This window comes from Balaenoptera ricei, chromosome 16, assembly GCF_028023285.1.
Source record: "Balaenoptera ricei isolate mBalRic1 chromosome 16, mBalRic1.hap2, whole genome shotgun sequence".
Lineage (NCBI taxonomy): Eukaryota > Metazoa > Chordata > Mammalia > Artiodactyla > Balaenopteridae > Balaenoptera > Balaenoptera ricei.
Window position 1 is genome coordinate 81453083 of NC_082654.1, and position 19026 is coordinate 81472108.

Consider the following 19026-nt stretch of genomic DNA (forward strand, 5'->3'; position numbering starts at 1 on the left):
GAAAGCTCCATTCTTGCTGCCGTGAAGCTCCCTGAAATTCTCTGATATTGTCAGCCCACTGGCCACTATAGGCATGGGTGCGGGAAGAAAATGAGTTTTCTTTGGCTACACACGGAGCTTCATTGACCGAGGTGGGGCTCACCTTGCCATGCTCTGGAGCTAAAGGGAATCTCAACGTGAGTCCTTGCCTCGAAGTAAGGCCCTGAGTAGCCCTGCAGAAAGGGAGGCATGCAGCTCTTTCCATGAGCTCTTAGTGGAGGTTCCGCTTTATGTTAAAGGAAGTACCCTTTTCAGGACTCCTAGGCCCCTGTGGGCCTGCTGAGCAGCATTGATTTCCATACGTCCCTCAGAGGCCCTCTGTGTCTGCCGAGTCTCGGGCAACACACTGTACGTTACTTCAGGAGAGCTATATTTCCAGAGCAGTCGAACAGCATCAGAACCACATTTCTAGGCAGTCCAACATGCCCTGGAAGTTTTCGACATTGCCCTCGTCTGAGCTGCCCTGAGAAAACACTCTTCTTAGAATTTATCGAGGACCTCTTTCCTGAAGTCACTCTATTCAAGGAGAAATACAGCATCCTAACATGCTGTGTCGCTCACAGTGCAAGCAACGGGAGAACTTGCCTCGAGGTAAGGCCCTGAAATGCTATGCAGAAGCGGAGGCGTGTGGCAGTTTCCATGAGGCCGTAGTCGCTGCTCTGCAGCATTTTAACGCCAGTAGGCTTTTCAGGACACCTAGGTGCCTCGCCTGGAAACCCTGTTCCCTGCAAGAACACCGAGTACCCTCAGGCTCCCGTGGCCCTTCTAAGCAATATCCAGGCCCGTAGCTTTCCGACTCACAGTGTGTATGCCGAGTGTAGGGCAACTCAGTACACTCTAATTGGGACATCTTGATTTAGCCAGCACCTGCACAGTTTTATGAGCACCGTTCTAGCAAGTTCCAACATGCCGTGGAAGTCGCAATCATTCCCTAGTCTGAGCTGCACAGAGAAAAACACTAGGCTTCTCCTTCCATCCAGGACCTCCTACCTGAAGTCACCCTGCCTCCAGGGGAAAGACGGCTTGCGTTCCTATTGCAACTAAAGCACAGTTTTTCCTGTAGCACTGCAGGTGTGGAAGAGGCAAAGGTCCAGAGGCCTAGCTAAGGCTTTCCTTGGTGAGGCCGTTCACTAGATGCAGAACACGCTGCCTCGAGAAGTTGATTCAGGGAAGCAACCAGTGTGGACTCTGTGTCTCATTTGACTTGTTAAAAACCACAGAGATGTATGCTGCTTGTGCTCAAGGAAATGGGGGCACGATGGTACTAGCCGTGCTTTCCATTTGGAAAGCTCCATTCTTGCTGCCGTGAAGCTCCCTGATATTCTCTGCTGTTGACAGGCCCCTGGCCACTATAGCATTGGTGTGGGAAGAAAATGAGTTTTCTCTGGGTACACACGGAGCTTCATTGGCAGGGGTGGGGTTCACCTTCCCATGCTCTAGAGCTAAAGGGAATCTCAACGTGAGTCCCTGCCTCGAGGTAAGGCCCTGAGTAGCCCTGCAGAAAGGGAAGCATGCAGGTCTTTCCATGAGCTCTAAGTCTCTGTTCTGCTTTACTTAAGGGAAGTACCCTTTTCAGGACTCCTAGGCCTCTCGGGTGAGCATCATTTTTGTTCCAAGATCCCTGAGTACCTCCACACCCCTGTAGGCCTGCAGAGCAACAACGAGGCCCATTGGTCCCTCGGAGTTCCTCTGTGTCTGCTGAGTCATGGGCAACACACTGCACTCTTTCTTGTGATATCTTGATTCACAGCACTCACACAGGTTCACGGGCACCGTTCTAGCAAGTTCCAACATGCCGTGGAAGTCGCACTCATTCCCTAGTCTGAGCTGCACAGAGATAAACACTAGGCTTCTCCTTCCATCCAGGACCTCCTACTTGATGTCACCCTGCCTCAGGAGACAGACGGCTTGCGTTCCTATTGCAACTGAAGCACAGTTTTTCCTGTAGCACTGCAGGTTTGGAAGAGGCAAGGGCCCAGACGCCTAGCTAAGGCTTTCCTTGGTGAGGCCGTTCACTAGATGCAGAACACGCTGCCTCGAAAAGTTGATTCAGGGAAGCAACCAGTGTGTACTCTGTGTCTCATTTGACTTGTTAAAAACCACAGAGATGTATGCTGCCTGTGCCCATGGAAATGGGGGCATGATGGTACTAGCTTTGCTTTCCATTTGGAAAGCTCCATTCTTGCTGCCGTGAAGCTCCCTGAAATTCTCTGCTATTGTCAGCCCACTGGCCACTATAGGCATGGGTGTGGGAAGAAAATGAGTTTTCTCTGGGTACACACGGAGCTTCATTGACCGGGGTGGGGCTCACCTTGCCATGCTCTAGAGCTAAAGGGAATCTCAACGTGAGTCCTTGCCTCGAGGTAAGGCCCTGAGTAGCCCTGCAGAAAGGGAGGCATGCAGCTCTTTCCATGAGCTCTTAGTGGAGGTTCCGCTTTATGTTAAAGGAAGTACCCTTTTCAGGACTCCTAGGCCCCTGTGGGCCTGCTGAGCAGCATTGATTCCCATACGTCCCTCGGAGGCCCTCTGTGTCTGCCGAGTCTCGGGCAACACACTGTCCGTTACTTCAGGAGAGCTATATTTCCAGAGCAGTCGAACAGCATCAGAACCACATTTCTAGGCAGTCCAACATGCCCTGGAAGTTTTCGACATTGCCCTCGTCTGAGCTGCCCTGAGAAAACACTCTTCTTAGAATTTATCGAGGACCTCTTTCCTGAAGTCACTATATTCAAGGAGAAATACAGCATCCTAACATGCTGTGTCGCTCACAGTGCAAGCAACGTGAGAACTTGCCTCGAGGGAAGGCCCTGAAATGCTATGCAGAAGCGGAGGCGTGTAGCAGTTTCCATGAGGCCGTAGTCGCTGCTCTGCAGCATTTTAACGCCAGTACGCTTTTCAGGACAGCTAGGTGCCTCGCCTGGAAACCCTGTTCCCTGCAAGAACACCGAGTACCCTCAGGCTCCCGTGGCCCTTCTAAGCAATATCCAGGCCCGTAGCTTTCCGACTCACAGTGTGTATGCCGAGTGTAGGGCAACTCAGTACACTCTAATTGGGACATCTTGATTTAGCCAGCACCTGCACAGTTTTATGAGCACCGTTCTAGCAAGTTCCAACATGCCGTGGAAGTCGCAATCATTCCCTAGTCTGAGCTGCACAGAGAAAAACACTAGGCTTCTCCTTCCATCCAGGACCTCCTACCTGAAGTCACCCTGCCTCCAGGAAAAAGACGGCTTGTGTTCCTTTTGCAACTAAAGCACAGTTTTTCCTGAAGCACTGCAGACTTTTGAAGAGGCACGGGCCCAGAGGCCTAGCTTGGGCTTTCCTTGGTGAGGCCGTTCACTAGATGCAGAACACGCTGCCTCGAAAAGTTGATTCAGGGAAGCAACCAGTGTGTACTCTGTGTCTCATTTGACTTGTTAAAAACCACAGAGATGTATGCTGCCTGTGCCCAAGGAAATGGGGCCATGATGGTACTAGCCTTGCTTTCTATTTGGAAAGCTCCATTCTTGCTGCGGTGAAGCTCCCTGAAATTCTCTGCTGTTGACAGCCCTCTGGCCACTGTAGGCATGGATGTGGGAAGAAAATGAGTTTTCTCTGGCTACACACGGAGCTTCTTTGGCCGGGGTGGGGCTCACCTTGCCATGCTCTAGAGCTAAATGGAATCTCAACGTGAGTCCTTGCCTCGAGGTAAGGCCCTGAGTAGCCCTGCAGAAAGGGAGGCATGCAGGTCTTTCCATGAGCTCTAAGTCGCAGATCTGCTTTACTTTAAAGGAAGTACCCTTTTCAGGACTCCTAGGCCTCTCAGGTGAGCATCATTTTTGTTCCAAGATCCCTGAGTACCTCCACACCCCTGTAGGACTGCTGAGCAACAACGAGGCCCATTGGTCCCTCGGAGTTCCTCTGTGTCTGCTGAGTCATGGGCAACACACTGAACTCTTTCTTGTGATATCTTGATTCACAGCACTCACACAGGTTCACGAGCACCGTTCCAGCAAGTTCCTACATGCCGTGGAAGTCGCACTCATTCCCTAGTCTGAGCTGCACAGAGAAAAACACTACGCTTCTCCTTCCATCCAGGACCTCCTACCTGAAGTCACCCTGCCTCAGGAGATAGACGGCTTGCGTTCCTATTACGACTAATGCACAGTATTCCTGTAGCACTGCAGGCTTTTGAAGAGGCACGGGCCCAGAGGCCTAGCTAGGGCGTTCCTTGGTGAGGCCATACACTAGATGCAGAAGACCCTGCCTCAATAAGTTGATTCAGGGAAGCAACCAGTGTGGACTCTGTGTCTCTTTTGACTTGTTAAAAACCACAGAGATGTATGCTGCCTGTGCCAACGGTAATGGGGGCATGATGGTACTAGCTTTGCTTTCCATTTGGAAAGCTCCATTCTTGCTGCCGTGAAGCTCCCTGAAATTCTCTGCTGTTGACAGCCCTCTGGCCACTGTAGGCATGGGTGTGGGAAGAAATTGAGTTTTCTCTGGCTACACACGGAGCTTCATTGGCCGGGGTGGGGCTCACCTTGCCATGCTCTAGAGCTAAAGGGAATCTCAACGTGAGTCCTTGCCTCGAGGTAAGGCCCTGAGTAGCCCTGCAGAAAGGGAGGCATGCAGCTCTTTCCATGAGCTCTTAGTGGAGGTTCCGCTTTATGTTAAAGGAAGTACCCTTTTCAGGACTCCTAGGCCCCTGTGGGCCTGCTGAGCAGCATTGATTCCCATACGTCCCTCGGAGGCCCTCTGTGTCTGCCGAGTCTCGGGCAACACACTGTACGTTACTTCAGGAGAGCTATATTTCCAGAGCAGTCGAACAGCATCAGAACCACATTTCTAGGCAGTCCAACATGCCCTGGAAGTTTTCGACATTGCCCTCGTCTGAGCTGCCCTGAGAAAACACTCTTCTTAGAATTTATCGAGGACCTCTTTCCTGAAGTCACTCTATTCAAGGAGAAATACAGCATCCTAACATGCTGTGTCGCTCACAGTGCAAGCAACGTGAGAACTTGCCTCGAGGGAAGGCCCTGAAATGCTATGCAGAAGCAGAGGCGTGTAGCAGTTTCCATGAGGCCGTAGTCGCTGCTCTGCAGCATTTTAACGCCAGTACGCTTTTCAGGACACCTAGGTGCCTCGCCTGGAAACCCTGTTCCCTGCAAGAACACCGAGTACCCTCAGGCTCCCGTGGCCCTTCTAAGCAATATCCAGGCCCGTAGCTTTCCGACTCACAGTGTGTATGCCGAGTGTAGGGCAACTCAGTGCACTCTAATTGGGACATCTTGATTTAGCCAGCACCTGCACAGTTTTATGAGCACCGTTCTAGCAAGTTCCAACATGCCGTGGAAGTCGCAATCATTCCCTAGTCTGAGCTGCACAGAGAAAAACACTAGGCTTCTCCTTCCATCCAGGACCTCCTACCTGAAGTCACCCTGCCTCCAGGGGAAAGACGGCTTGCGTTCCTATTGCAACTAAAGCACAGTTTTTCCTGTAGCACTGCAGGTGTGGAAGAGGCAAAGGTCCAGAGGCCTAGCTAAGGCTTTCCTTGCTGAGGCCGTTCACTAGATGCAGAAAACGCTGCCTCGAGAAGTTGATTCAGGGAAGCAACCAGTGTGTACTCTGTGTCTCATTTGACTTGTTAAAAACCACAGAGATGTATGCTGCTTGTGCTCATGGAAATGGGGGCACGATGGCACTAGCCGTGCTTTCCATTTGGAAAGCTCCATTCTTGCTGCCGTGAAGCTCCCTGATATTCTCTGCTGTTGACAAGCCCCTGGCCACTCTAGCATTGGTGTGGGAAGAAAATGAGTTTTCTCTGGGTACACACGGAGCTTCATTGGCCGGGGTGGGGTTCACCTTCCCATGCTCTAGAGCTAAAGGGAATCTCAACGTGAGTCCTTGCCTCGAGGTAAGGCCCTGAGTAGCCCTGCAAAAAGGTAGGCATGCAGCTCTTTCCATTAGCTCTAAGTCGCTGTTCTGCTTTACTTTAAAGGAAGTACCCTTTTCAGGACTCCTAGGCCTCTCGGGTGAGCATCATTTTTGTTCCAAGATCCCTGAGTACCTCCCAACCCCTGTAGGCCTGCAGAGCAACAACGAGGCCCATTGGTCCCTCGGCCGTCCTCTGTGTCTGCTGAGTCATGGGCAACACACTGCACTCTTTCTTGTGATATCTTGATTCACATCACTCGCACAGGTTCAAAAGCAACGGTCTAGGAAGTTCCAACATGCCGTGGAAGTCGCACTCATTCCCTAGTCTGAGCTGCACAGAGAAAAACACTACGCTTCTCCTTCCATCCAGGACCTCCTACCTGAAGTCACCCTGCCTCCAGGAGAAAGACGGCTTGCGTTCCTATTGCAACTAAAGCACAGTATTTCCTGTAGCACTGCAGGCTTTTGAAGAGTCACGGGCCCAGAGTCCTAGCTCGGTCATCCCTTGGTGAGGCCGTTCACTAGATGCAGAACACCCTCCTCGAGAAGTTGATTCAGGGAAGCAACCAGTGTGGACTGTGTGTCTCTTTTGACTTGTTAGAAACCACAGAGATGTATGCTGCCTGTGCCAATGGTATTGGGGGCATGATGGTACTAGCCTTGCTTTCCATTTGGAAAGCTCCATTCTTGCTGCCGTGAAGCTCCCTGAAATTCTCTACTGTTGACAGGCCCCTGGCCACTCTAGCATTGGTGTGGGAAGAAAATGAGTTTTCTCTGGCTACACACGGAGCTTCTTTGGCCGGGGTGGGGCTCACCTTGCCATGCTCTAGAGCTAAATGGAATCTCAACGTAAGTCCTTGGCTCGAGGTAAGGCCCTGAGTAGCCCTGCAGAAAGGAAGGCATGCAGGTCTTTCCATTAGCTCTAAGTCGCTGTTCCACTTTACTTTAAAGGAAGTACCCTTTTCAGGACTCCTAGGCCTCTCGGGTGAGCATCATTTTTGTTCCAAGATCCCTGAGTACCTCCACACCCCTGTAGGACTGCTGAGCAACAACGAGGCCCATTGGTCCCTCGGAGTTCCTCTGTGTCTGCTGAGTCATGGGCAACACACTGCACTCTTTCTTGTGATATCCTGATTCACAGCACTCACACAGGTTCACGGGCACCGTTCTAGCAAGTTCCAACATGCCGTGGAAGTCGCACTCATTCCCTAGTCTGAGCTGCACAGAGAAAAACACTACGCTTCTCCTTCCATCCAGGACCTCCTACCTGAAGTCACCCTGCCTCCAGGAGAAAGACGGCTTGCGTTCCTATTGCAACTAAAGCACAGTATTTCCTGTAGCACTGCAGGCTTTTGAAGAGTCACGGGCCCAGAGTCCTAGCTCGGTCATTCCTTGGTGAGGCCGTTCACTACATGCAGAACACGCTGCCTCGAAAAGTTGATTCAGGGAAGCAACCAGTGTGTACTCTGTGTCTCATTTGACTTGTTAAAAACCACAGAGATGTATGCTGCCTGTGCCCATGGAAATGGGGGCATGATGGTACTAGCTTTGCTTTCCATTTGGAAAGCTCCATTCTTGCTGCCGTGAAGCTCCCTGAAATTCTCTGCTATTGTCAGCCCACTGGCCACTATAGGCATGGGTGTGGGAAGAAAATGAGTTTTCTTTGGCTACACACGGAGCTTCATTGACCGGGGTGGGGCTCACCTTGCCATGCTCTAGAGCTAAAGGGAATCTCAACGTGAGTCCTTGCCTCGAGGTAAGGCCCTGAGTAGCCCTGCAGAAAGGGAGGCATGCAGCTCTTTCCATGAGCTCTTAGTGGAGGTTCCGCTTTATGTTAAAGGAAGTACCCTTTTCAGGACTCCTAGGCCCCTGTGGGCCTGCTGAGCAGCATTGATTCCCATACGTCCCTCGGAGGCCCTCTGTGTCTGCCGAGTCTCGGGCAACACACTGTACGTTACTTCAGGAGAGCTATATTTCCAGAGCAGTCGAACAGCATCAGAACCACATTTCTAGGCAGTCCAACATGCCCTGGAAGTTTTCGACATTGCCCTCGTCTGAGCTGCCCTGAGAAAACACTCTTCTTAGAATTTATCGAGGACCTCTTTCCTGAAGTCACTCTATTCAAGGAGAAATACAGCATCCTAACATGCTGTGTCGCTCACAGTGCAAGCAACGTGAGAACTTGCCTCGAGGTAAGGCCCTGAAATGCTATGCAGAAGCGGAGGCGTGTAGCAGTTTCCATGAGGCCGTAGTCGCTGCTCTGCAGCATTTTAACGCCAGTACGCTTTTCAGGACAGCTAGGTGCCTCGCCTGGAAACCCTGTTCCCTGCAAGAACACCGAGTACCCTCAGGCTCCCGTGGCCCTTCTAAGCAATATCCAGGCCCGTAGCTTTCCGACTCACAGTGTGTATGCCGAGTGTAGGGCAACTCAGTACACTCTAATTGGGACATCTTGATTTAGCCAGCACCTGCACAGTTTTATGAGCACCGTTCTAGCAAGTTCCAACATGCCGTGGAATTCGCAATCTTTCCCTAGTCTGAGCTGCACAGAGAAAAACACTAGGCTTCTCCTTCCATCCAGGACCTCCTACCTGAAGTCACCCTGCCTCCAGGAAAAAGACGGCTTGTGTTCCTTTTGCAACTAAAGCACAGTTTTTCCTGAAGCACTGCAGACTTTTGAAGAGGCACGGGCCCAGAGGCCTAGCTTGGGCTTTCCTTGGTGAGGCCGTTCACTAGATGCAGAACACCCTGCCTCGAGAAGTGGATTAAGGGAAGAAAACAGTGTGTACTCTGTGTCTCATTTGAATTGTTAAAAACCACAGAGATGTATGCTGCCTGTGCCCATGGAAATGGGGACATGATGGTACTAGCATTGCTTTCCATTTGGAAAGCTCCATTCTTGCTGCCGTGAAGCTCCCTGAAATTCTCTGCTGTTGACAGCCCTCTGGCCACTGTAGGCATGGGTGTGGGAAGAAAATGAGTTTTCTCTGGCTACACACGGAGCTTCTTTGGCCGGGGTGGGGCTCACCTTGCCATGCTCTAGAGCTAAATGGAATCTCAACGTGAGTCCTTGCCTCGAGGTAAGGCCCTGAGTAGTCCTGCAGAAAGGGAGGCATGCAGCTCTTTCCATTAACTCTAAGTCGCTGTTCTGCTTTACTTTAAAGGAAGTACCCTTTTCAGGACTCCTAGGCCTCTCAGGTGAGCATCATTTTTGTTCCAAGATCCCTGAGTACCTCCACACCCTTGTAGGACTGCTGAGCAACAACGAGGCCAATTGGTCCCTCGGAGGTCCTCTGTGTCTGCTGAGTCATGGGCAACACACTGAACTCTTTCTTGTGATATCTTGATTCACAGCACTCACACAGGTTCACGAGCACCGTTCCAGCAAGTTGCTACATGCCGTGGAAGTCGCACTCATTCCCTAGTCTGAGCTGCACAGAGATAAACACTAGGCTTCTCCTTCCATCCAGGACCTCCTACCTGAAGTCACCCTGCCTCAGGAGATAGACGGCTTGCGTTCCTATTACAACTAATGCACAGTATTCCTGTAGCACTGCAGGCTTTTGAAGAGGCACGGGCCCAGAGTCCTAGCTAGGGCGTTCCTTGGTGAGGCCATACACTAGATGCAGAAGACCCTGCCTCAAGAAGTTGATTCAGGGAAGCAACCAGTGTGGACTCTGTGTCTCTTTTGATTTGTTAAAAACCACAGAGATGTATGCTGCCTGTGCCAACGGTAATGGGGGCATGATGGTACTAGCTTTGCTTTCCATTTGGAAAGCTCCATTCTTGCTGCCGTGAACTTCCCTTAAATTCTCTACTGTTGACAGGCCCCTGGCCACTCTAGCATTGGTGTGGGAAGAAAATGAGTTTTCTCTGGCTACACACGGAGCTTCTTTGGCCGGGGTGGGGCTCACCTTGCCATGCTCTAGAGCTAAATGGAATCTCAACGTGAGTCCTTGCCTCGAGGTAAGGCCCTGAGTAGCCCTGCAGAAAGGGAGGCATGCAGGTCTTTCCATTAGCTCTAAGTCGCTGTTCCACTTTACTTTAAAGGAAGTACCCTTTTCAGGACTCCTAGGCCTCTCGGGTGAGCATCATTTTTGTTCCAAGATCCCTGAGTACCTCCACACCCCTGTAGGCCTGCAGAGCAACAACGAGGCCCATTGGTCCCTCGGAGGTCCTCTGTGTCTGCTGAGTCATGGGCAACACACTGCACTCTTTCTTTTGATATCTTGATTCACAGCACTCACACAGGTTCACGGGCACCGTTCTAGCAAGTTCCAACATGCCGTGGAAGTCGCACTCATTCCCTAGTCTGAGCTGCACAGAGATAAACACTAGGCTTCTCCTTCCATCCAGGACCTCCTACTTGAAGTCACCCTGCCTCAGCAGACAGACGGCTTGCGTTCCTATTGCAACTGAAGCACAGTTTTTCCTGTAGCACTGCAGGTTTGGAAGAGGCAAGGGCCCAGACGCCTAGCTAAGGCTTTCCTTGGTGAGGCCGTTCACTAGATGCAGAACACGCTGCCTCGAAAAGTTGATTCAGGGAAGCAACCAGTGTGCACTCTGTGTCTCATTTGACTTGTTAAAAACCACAGAGATGTATGCTGCCTGTGCCCATGGAAATGGGGCCATGATGGTACTAGCCTTGCTTTCTATTTGGAAAGCTCCATTCTTGCTGCCGTGAAGCTCCCTGAAATTCTCTGCTGTTGACAGCCCTCTGGCCACTGTAGGCATGGGTGTGGGAAGAAAATAGGTTTTCTCTGGCTACACACAGAGCTTCATTGGCCGGGGTGGGGCTCACCTTGCCATGCTCTAGAGCTAAAGGGAATCTCAACGTGAGTCCTTGCCTCGAGGTAAGGCCCTGAGTAGCCCTGCAGAAAGGGAGGCATGCAGGTCTTTCCATGAGCTCTAAGTCGCAGATCTGCTTTACTTTAAAGGAAGTACCCTTTTCAGGACTCCTAGGCCTCTCAGGTGAGCATCATTTTTGTTCCAAGATCCCTGAGTACCTCCACACCCCTGTAGGCCTGCAGAGCAACAACGAGGCCCATTGGTCCCTCGGAGGTCCTCTGTGTCTGCTGAGTCATGGGCAACACACTGCATTCTTTCTTGTGATACCTTGATTAACAGCACTCGCACAGGTTCACGAGCACCGTTCTAGCAGGTTCCAACATGCCGTGGAAGTCGCACTCATTCCCTAGTCTGAGCTGCACAGAGAAAAACACTAGGCTTCTCCTTCCATCTAAGACCTCCTACCTGAAGTCACCCTGCCATCAGGAGAAACACTGCTTGCGTTCTTTTTGCAACTAAAGCAGAGTTTTTTCCTGTAGCACTGCAGGCTTTTGAAGAGGCACGGGCCCAGAGGCCTAGCTAGGGCGTTCCTTGGTGAGGCCGTTCACTAGATGCAGAACACCCTGCCTCGAGAAGTTGATTCAGGGAAGCAACCAGTGTGGACTCTGTGTCTCTTTTGACTTGTTAGAAACCACAGAGATGTATGCTGCCTGTGCCAATGGTAATGGGGGCATGATGGTTCTAGCCTTGCTTTCCATTTGGAAAGCTACATTCCTGCTGCCGTGAAGCTCCCTGAAATTCTCTGCTGTTGACAGCCCTCTGGCCAGTGTAGGCACGGGTGTGGGAAGAAAATGAGTTTTCTTTGGCTACACACGGAGCTTCATTGGCCGGAGTGGGACTCACCTTGCCATGCTCTAGAGCTAAAGGGAATCTCAACGTGAGTCCTTGCCTCGAGGTAAGGCCCTGAGTAGCCCTGCAGAAAGGGAGGCATGCAGGTCTTTCCATTAGCTCTAAATCACTGTTCTGCTTTACTTTAAAGGAAGTACCCTTTTCAGGACTCCTAGGCTTCTCGGGTGAGCATCATTTTTGTTCCAAGATCCCTGAGTACCTCCACACCCCTGTAGGACTGCTGAGCAACAACGAGGCCCATTGGTCCCTCGGAGGTCCTCTGTGTCTGCTGAGTCATGGGCAACACACTGCACTCTTTCTTGTGATATCTTGATTCACAGCACTCACACAGGTTCACGGGCACCGTTCTAGCAAGTTCCAACATGCCGTGGAAGTCGCACTCATTCCCTAGTCTGAGCTGCACAGAGATAAACACTAGGCTTCTCCTTCCATCCAGGACCTCCTACTTGAAGTCACCCTGCCTCAGGAGACAGACGGCTTGCGTTCCTATTGCAACTGAAGCACAGTTTTTCCTGTAGCACTGCAGGTTTGGAAGAGGCAAGGGCCCAGACGCCTACCTAAGGCTTTCCTTGGTGAGGCCGTTCACTAGATGCAGAACACGCTGCCTCGAAAAGTTGATTCAGGGAAGCAACCAGTGTGCACTCTGTGTCTCATTTGACTTGTTAAAAACCACAGAGATGTATGCTGCCTGTGCCCATGGAAATGGGGCCATGATGGTACTAGCCTTGCTTTCTATTTGGAAAGCTCAATTCTTGCTGCCGTGAAGCTCCCTGAAATTCTCTGCTGTTGACAGCCCTCTGGCCACTGTAGGCATGGGTGTGGGAAGAAAATAGGTTTTCTCTGGCTACACACAGAGCTTCATTGGCCGGGGTGGGGCTCACCTTGCCATGCTCTAGAGCTAAAGGGAATCTCAACGTGAGTCCTTGCCTCGAGGTAAGGCCCTGAGTAGCCCTGCAGAAAGGGAGGCATGCAGGTCTTTCCATTAGCTCTAAATCACTGTTCTGCTTTACTTTAAAGGAAGTACCCTTTTCAGGACTCCTAGGCTTCTCGGGTGAGCATCATTTTTGTTCCAAGATCCCTGAGTACCTCCACACCCCTGTAGGACTGCTGAGCAACAACGAGGCCCATTGGTCCCTCGGAGGTCCTCTGTGTCTGCTGAGTCATGGGCAACACACTGCACTCTTTCTTGTGATATCTTGATTCACAGCACTCACACAGGTTCACGAGCACCGTTCTAGCAAGTTCCAACATGCCTTGGAAGTCGCACTCATTCCCTAGTCTGAGCTGCACAGAGATAAACACTAGGCTTCTCCTTCCATCAAGGACCTCCTACTAGAAGTCACCCTGCCTCAGGAGATAGACGGCTTGCGTTCCTATTGCAACTAAAGCACAGTTTTTCCTGTAGCACTGCAGGTTTGGAAGAGGCAAGGGCCCAGACGCCTAGCTAAAGCTTTCCTTGGTGAGGCCGTTCACTAGATGCAGAACACGCTGCCTCGAAAAGTTGATTCAGGGAAGCAACCAGTGTGTACTCTGTGTCTCATTTGACTTGTTAAAAACCACAGAGATGTATGCTGCCTGTGCCCATGGAAATGGGGGCATGATGGTACTAGCTTTGCTTTCCATTTGGAAAGCTCCATTCTTGCTGCCGTGAAGCTCCCTGAAATTCTCTGCTATTGTCAGCCCACTGGCCACTATAGGCATGGGTGTGGGAAGAAAATGAGTTTTCTCTGGGTACACACGGAGCTTCATTGACCGGGGTGGGGCTCACCTTGCCATGCTCTAGAGCTAAAGGGAATCTCAACGTGAGTCCTTGCCTCGAGGTAAGGCCCTGAGTAGCCCTGCAGAAAGGGAGGCATGCAGCTCTTTCCATGAGCTCTTAGTGGAGGTTCCGCTTTATGTTAAAGGAAGTACCCTTTTCAGGACTCCTAGGCCCCTGTGGGCCTGCTGAGCAGCATTGATTCCCATACGTCCCTCGGAGGCCCTCTGTGTCTGCCGAGTCTCGGGCAACACACTGTACGTTACTTCAGGAGAGCTATATTTCCAGAGCAGTCGAACAGCATCAGAACCACATTTCTAGGCAGTCCAACATGCCCTGGAAGTTTTCGACATTGCCCTCGTCTGAGCTGCCCTGAGAAAACACTCTTCTTAGAATTTATCGAGGACCTCTTTCCTGAAGTCACTCTATTCAAGGAGAAATACAGCATCCTAACATGCTGTGTCGCTCACAGTGCAAGCAACGTGAGAACTTGCCTCGAGGTAAGGCCCTGAAATGCTATGCAGAAGCGGAGGCGTGTAGCAGTTTCCATGAGGCCGTAGTCGCTGCTCTGCAGCATTTTAACGCCAGTACGCTTTTCAGGACAGCTAGGTGCCTCGCCTGGAAACCCTGTTCCCTGCAAGAACACCGAGTACCCTCAGGCTCCCGTGGCCCTTCTAAGCAATATCCAGGCCCGTAGCTTTCCGACTCACAGTGTGTATGCCGAGTGTAGGGCAACTCAGTACACTCTAATTGGGACATCTTGATTTAGCCAGCACCTGCACAGTTTTATGAGCACCGTTCTAGCAAGTTCCAACATGCCGTGGAAGTCGCAATCATTCCCTAGTCTGAGCTGCACAGAGAAAAACACTAGGCTTCTCCTTCCATCCAGGACCTCCTACCTGAAGTCACCCTGCCTCCAGGAAAAAGACGGCTTGTGTTCCTTTTGCAACTAAAGCACAGTTTTTCCTGAAGCACTGCAGACTTTTGAAGAGGCACGGGCCCAGAGGCCTAGCTTGGGCTTTCCTTGGTGAGGCCGTTCACTAGATGCAGAACACCCTGCCTCGAGAAGTGGATTAAGGGAAGAAAACAGTGTGTACTCTGTGTCTCATTTGAATTGTTAAAAACCACAGAGATGTATGCTGCCTGTGCCCATGGAAATGGGGACATGATGGTACTAGCCTTGCTTTCCATTTGGAAAGCTCCATTCTTGCTGCCGTGAAGCTCCCTGAAATTCTCTGCTGTTGACAGCCCTCTGGCCACTGTAGGCATGGGTGTGGGAAGAAAATGAGTTTTCTCTGGCTACACACGGAGCTTCTTTGGCCGGGGTGGGGCTCACCTTGCCATGCTCTAGAGCTAAATGGAATCTCAACGTGAGTCCTTGCCTCGAGGTAAGGCCCTGAGTAGCCCTGCAGAAAGGGAGGCATGCAGGTCTTTCCATTAGCTCTAAGTCGCTGTTCCACTTTACTTTAAAGGAAGTACCCTTTTCAGGATTCCTAGGCCTCTCGGGTGAGCATCATTTTGTTCCAAGATCCCTGAGTACCTCCACACCCCTGTAGGCCTGCAGAGCAACAACGAGGCCCATTGGTCCCTCGGAGTTCCTCTGTGTCTGCTGAGTCATGGGCAACACACTGCACTCTTTCTTGTGATATCTTGATTCACAGCACTCACACAGGTTCACGGGCACCGTTCTAGCAAGTTCCAACATGCCGTGGAAGTCGCACTCATTCCGTAGTCTGAGCTGCACAGAGATAAACACTAGGCTTCCCCTTCCATCCAGGACCTCCTACTTGAAGTCACCCTGCCTCAGGAGACAGACGGCTTGCCTTCCTATTGCAACTGAAGCACAGTTTTTCCTGTAGCACTGCAGGTTTGGAAGAGGCAAGGGTCCAGACGCCTAGCTAAGGCTTTCCTTGGTGAGGCCGTTCACTAGATGCAGAACACGCTGCCTCGAAAAGTTGATTCAGGGAAGCAACCAGTGTGTACTCTGTGTCTCATTTGACTTGTTAAAAACCACAGAGATGTATGCTGCCTGTGCCCAAGGAAATGGGGCCATGATGGTACTAGCCTTGCTTTCTATTTGGAAAGCTCCATTCTTGCTGCGGTGAAGCTCCCTGAAATTCTCTGCTGTTGACAGCCCTCTGGCCACTGTAGGCATGGATGTGGGAAGAAAATGAGTTTTCTCTGGCTACACACGGAGCTTCTTTGGCCGGGGTGGGGCTCACCTTGCCATGCTCTAGAGCTAAATGGAATCTCAACGTGAGTCCTTGCCTCGAGGTAAGGCCCTGAGTAGCCCTGCAGAAAGGGAGGCATGCAGGTCTTTCCATGAGCTCTAAGTCGCAGATCTGCTTTACTTTAAAGGAAGTACCCTTTTCAGGACTCCTAGGCCTCTCAGGTGAGCATCATTTTTGTTCCAAGATCCCTGAGTACCTCCACACCCCTGTAGGACTGCTGAGCAACAACGAGGCCCATTGGTCCCTCGGAGTTCCTCTGTGTCTGCTGAGTCATGGGCAACACACTGAACTCTTTCTTGTGATATCTTGATTCACAGCACTCACACAGGTTCACGAGCACCGTTCCAGCAAGTTCCTACATGCCGTGGAAGTCGCACTCATTCCCTAGTCTGAGCTGCACAGAGATAAACACTAGGCTTCTCCTTCCATCCAGGACCTCCTACCTGAAGTCACCCTGCCTCAGGAGATAGACGGCTTGCGTTCCTATTACGACTAATGCACAGTATTCCTGTAGCACTGCAGGCTTTTGAAGAGGCACGGGCCCAGAGGCCTAGCTAGGGCGTTCCTTGGTGAGGCCATACACTAGATGCAGAAGACCCTGCCTCAATAAGTTGATTCAGGGAAGCAACCAGTGTGGACTCTGTGTCTCTTTTGACTTGTTAAAAACCACAGAGATGTATGCTGCCTGTGCCAACGGTAATGGGGGCATGATGGTACTAGCTTTGCTTTCCATTTGGAAAGCTCCATTCTTGCTGCCGTGAAGCTCCCTGAAATTCTCTGCTGTTGACAGCCCTCTGGCCACTGTAGGCATGGGTGTGGGAAGAAATTGAGTTTTCTCTGGCTACACACGGAGCTTCATTGGCCGGGGTGGGGCTCACCTTGCCATGCTCTAGAGCTAAAGGGAATCTCAACGTGAGTCCTTGCCTCGAGGTAAGGCCCTGAGTAGCCCTGCAGAAAGGGAGGCATGCAGCTCTTTCCATGAGCTCTTAGTGGAGGTTCCGCTTTATGTTAAAGGAAGTACCCTTTTCAGGACTCCTAGGCCCCTGTGGGCCTGCTGAGCAGCATTGATTCCCATACGTCCCTCGGAGGCCCTCTGTGTCTGCCGAGTCTCGGGCAACACACTGTACGTTACTTCAGGAGAGCTATATTTCCAGAGCAGTCGAACAGCATCAGAACCACATTTCTAGGCAGTCCAACATGCCCTGGAAGTTTTCGACATTGCCCTCGTCTGAGCTGCCCTGAGAAAACACTCTTCTTAGAATTTATCGAGGACCTCTTTCCTGAAGTCACTCTATTCAAGGAGAAATACAGCATCCTAACATGCTGTGTCGCTCACAGTGCAAGCAACGTGAGAACTTGCCTCGAGGGAAGGCCCTGAAATGCTATGCAGAAGCAGAGGCGTGTAGCAGTTTCCATGAGGCCGTAGTCGCTGCTCTGCAGCATTTTAACGCCAGTACGCTTTTCAGGACACCTAGGTGCCTCGCCTGGAAACCCTGTTCCCTGCAAGAACACCGAGTACCCTCAGGCTCCCGTGGCCCTTCTAAGCAATATCCAGGCCCGTAGCTTTCCGACTCACAGTGTGTATGCCGAGTGTAGGGCAACTCAGTGCACTCTAATTGGGACATCTTGATTTAGCCAGCACCTGCACAGTTTTATGAGCACCGTTCTAGCAAGTTCCAACATGCCGTGGAAGTCGCAATCATTCCCTAGTCTGAGCTGCACAGAGAAAAACACTAGGCTTCTCCTTCCATCCAGGACCTCCTACCTGAAGTCACCCTGCCTCCAGGGGAAAGACGGCTTGCGTTCCTATTGCAACTAAAGCACAGTTTTTCCTGTAGCACTGCAGGTGTGGAAGAGGCAAAGGTCCAGAGGCCTAGCTAAGGCTTTCCTTGCTGAGGCCGTTCACTAGATGCAGAAAACGCTGCCTCGAGAAGTTGATTCAGGGAAGCAACCAGTGTGTACTCTGTGTCTCATTTGACTTGTTAAAAACCACAGAGATGTATGCTGCTTGTGCTCATGGAAATGGGGGCACGATGGCACTAGCCGTGCTTTCCATTTGGAAAGCTCCATTCTTGCTGCCGTGAAGCTCCCTGATATTCTCTGCTGTTGACAAGCCCCTGGCCACTCTAGCATTGGTGTGGGAAGAAAATGAGTTTTCTCTGGGTACACACGGAGCTTCATTGGCCGGGGTGGGGTTCACCTTCCCATGCTCTAGAGCTAAAGGGAATCTCAACGTGAGTCCTTGCCTCGAGGTAAGGCCCTGAGTAGCCCTGCAAAAAGGTAGGCATGCAGCTCTTTCCATTAGCTCTAAGTCGCTGTTCTGCTTTACTTTAAAGGAAGTACCCTTTTCAGGACTCCTAGGCCTCTCGGGTGAGCATCATTTTTGTTCCAAGATCCCTGAGTACCTCCCAACCCCTGTAGGCCTGCAGAGCAACAACGAGGCCCATTGGTCCCTCGGCCGTCCTCTGTGTCTGCTGAGTCATGGGCAACACACTGCACTCTTTCTTGTGATATCTTGATTCACATCACTCGCACAGGTTCAAAAGCAACGGTCTAGGAAGTTCCAACATGCCGTGGAAGTCGCACTCATTCCCTAGTCTGAGCTGCACAGAGAAAAACACTACGCTTCTCCTTCCATCCAGGACCTCCTACCTGAAGTCACCCTGCCTCCAGGAGAAAGACGGCTTGCGTTCCTATTGCAACTAAAGCACAGTATTTCCTGTAGCACTGCAGGCTTTTGAAGAGTCACGGGCCCAGAGTCCTAGCTCGGTCATCCCTTGGTGAGGCCGTTCACTAGATGCAGAACACCCTCCTCGAGAAGTTGATTCAGGGAAGCAACCAGTGTGGACTGTGTGTCTCTTTTGACTTGTTAGAAACCACAGAGATGTATGCTGCCTGTGCCAATGGTATTGGGGGCATGATGGTACTAGCCTTGCTTTCCATTTGGAAAGCTCCATTCTTGCTGCCGTGAAGCTCCCTGAAATTCTCTACTGTTGACAGGCCCCTGGCCACTCTAGCATTGGTGTGGGAAGAAAATGAGTTTTCTCTGGCTACACACGGAGCTTCTTTGGCCGGGGTGGGGCTCACCTTGCCATGCTCTAGAGCTAAATGGAATCTCAACGTAAGTCCTTGGCTCGAGGTAAGGCCCTGAGTAGCCCTGCAGAAAGGAAGGCATGCAGGTCTTTCCATTAGCTCTAAGTCGCTGTTCCACTTTACTTTAAAGGAAGTACCCTTTTCAGGACTCCTAGGCCTCTCGGGTGAGCATCATTTTTGTTCCAAGATCCCTGAGTACCTCCACACCCCTGTAGGACTGCTGAGCAACAACGAGGCCCATTGGTCCCTCGGAGTTCCTCTGTGTCTGCTGAGTCATGGGCAACACACTGCACT